Genomic DNA, 2,353 nt, shown 5'->3' with positions numbered 1-2,353 from the left:
TACTACTTGAGTCATAGCCACACTTCTAGTATATTTGGTAGTGTAGTGGAGATAAGAATTTCACAGGCTTTTCTACCTATGTTGGCTTCAAACTGTGATCCTCGATGTCAGCCTCTTGAGTAGGATTACAGGCATGAGCCACCAGTCCCCAGCTAAAAGTTATTTTTGTAAGATATAAAAGTTTACTTATACGGGGGAAGAGAGGGGGAGGGCGACAGCGGTAGGGGAGGGCGGGGGCGAGGGCAGAGCCTGAGTGTTCCACACATCCCGCACCAGCGCCTCGTGGCACGCCCCACTCTCCTCCCATGGCTGGGACAGCTGCAGTCCTCTTGGTCCTCGCGGTCCTCAGGGGCCTGTGCAGCAGCAGCGGCAGCAGCAGGCAGCCAAAGCGGCCCACCTACCCTGCAACCCAGGCCTGGCCGGCTCAACAGCAGGTGATGGAGTAGCTGGCTGCCAGTGTAGCAGAGAAGCACTGAATGAGCTTCTGCCGTTCCAGAGGAGCCCAATCCCGTGCCGCATCCATCAGTCCCACCGGCTCAATGAGTGAACAGAGTATCTGTCAGGGAAGAGCTGCTGCATTGGTTTGTGATGATGCCAATAAAAGTGGGTGCCAGCTGTGGTTCAACTGGGTTCAGCAGAGTTCATATCTATCACCATACATGCAACAACACATTCAGAGTGCTGGGCAGGAAGATCCAGGATCATCAGTTGATGATCAGTTGTGCCATCCCCAAAGGATTAAAGTATAATCAAGCAACACAGACCTTCCACCAGTGGCGAGATGCCAGGCAGGTATATAGTCTTAACTATGGCAGCAAAGAGGATGCTAATGTCTTCGCAAGTGCAATGATGCATGCCTTAGAAGTGCTGAATTCACAGGAGGCAGGACCAAAATTGCCTAGATAAAATTCACAACTGCCTGAACAAGTTCAAAATGGCCCATCCCAAGAAGAGTTGGACATCCAAAGAAGACAACTGCAAGAACAGAAACGTCAGAAGGAGCTGGAGAGGGACAGGCTGGAGAGAGAAAGAATGGAGAGGGAAAGACCAGAGAGAAAGGTAGAGAGAGAGAGGCTGGAGAGAGGTTGGAAAGAGAGAGGTGGAGCAGCTGGAGGGGGAGCAGCTGGAGCAGCTGGAGCAAGTGGAATGGGATCAAGAGAGCAGAGTGCCGAGTAATGCCACCTCTGCCTTTGTGGAGACCCCTGTAAACTCTGAGCTGGGAGACCCCTCTGCTTCTGAGTCAGGCTTTCAGGAAGTCTCTGCTGTCGGAGGCTCCAGCCCCGCAGGGTGTTATCTTGGGACCACGTGCACCTCCATCTCCTCCAACACTCCCACCAGGTCCAGCCCAGGCCTCTGTATTCTCTCCTCCCCGAGAACCTCCTCCTTCACCCCCACTGCTATCCATTAGCCCTCCTCCCCCACGCACTCTTCCTAATCAAGACCCTCTCCTGTACCACCTCCTGCCCCTCCCTTCCTGCATCCAGATTTTTTTTCAGGATCCTTTTCAGAAGACAATCTTCCTTTAATTGGACTTGCAGTTGCGATTGCTGGAGCCAAGTTTAGGAAATTGTCACATGTGGAAGATGCCTCTTTGCCCGGTGTTCACAGATGTGAACTCCGTGTCAGCTAAAACAGACATGGGTGGTGGAAATGGACCCGTTCCCTTGGCAGGTAGCAGCTTAATGGAGGAAATGAGTCTCCTGCTGGCCAGAAGGAGGAGAATGGCTGAAAAGGGATCAACAATAGAAGCAAAAAATGAAGAATCAGAACCTGTAACTTCTAAGGTCTCATCAACAAGTACACCTGAACCAACCAGGAAACCTTGGGAAAGAACAAATACAATGAATGGCAGCAAGTCACCCGTCATCTCCAGATGAGACTCTCCAAGGAAAAATCAGATTGTTTTTGACAACAGGTCCTATGAGCCATTATAAGTCCACACCCTTGTCCTAGCCCAGTGCCGACCGGGTCCAGACAGAAAGCCTTGACTGTGACAGACTGAAGCAGGATATTTTAGATGAGATGAGAAAAGAACTAACCAAGCTGAAAGAGGAGTTCGTTGATGCAATCAGGCAGGAGCTGAGCAAGTCAAATACTGCATAGAGAACAAACTAAGCAGAGATAAGACTTGAATCTGGAGAAAAACAAAAATTCCTAAAAACAACTGTCAACATCACCCCTACAGTTATGAGCTATCAGAAGAAAGTAGAAAAGGAGTCAAGGGAAAATCCCCATCCTCTGAAACCTTCTTAAGTTGTGACTCTGGAGATCATCTGTTTTCATCTCCATTTGCTGCTGCTTTGACCTTTACTGCAGGATGAAAAGAGTTATGTATGAGTTTCCATAACATTTA

At 49.6% G+C, this 2,353-nt stretch overlaps 1 pseudogene; it reads left to right on the top strand.

Moving 5' to 3' along the window:
• The first annotated feature begins 539 nt into the window (after window positions 1–539).
• Window positions 540–2,103, top strand: LOC122103041 (annotated as a pseudogene).
• The last annotated feature ends 250 nt before the right edge of the window (window positions 2,104–2,353 follow it).

The sequence above is a fragment of the Dipodomys spectabilis genome, unplaced genomic scaffold (assembly GCF_019054845.1).
Source record: "Dipodomys spectabilis isolate Male_0828 unplaced genomic scaffold, ASM1905484v1 ptg001448l, whole genome shotgun sequence".
Classification (NCBI taxonomy): domain Eukaryota; kingdom Metazoa; phylum Chordata; class Mammalia; order Rodentia; family Heteromyidae; genus Dipodomys; species Dipodomys spectabilis.
This window is presented reverse-complemented; position numbering and strand designations above follow the sequence as displayed.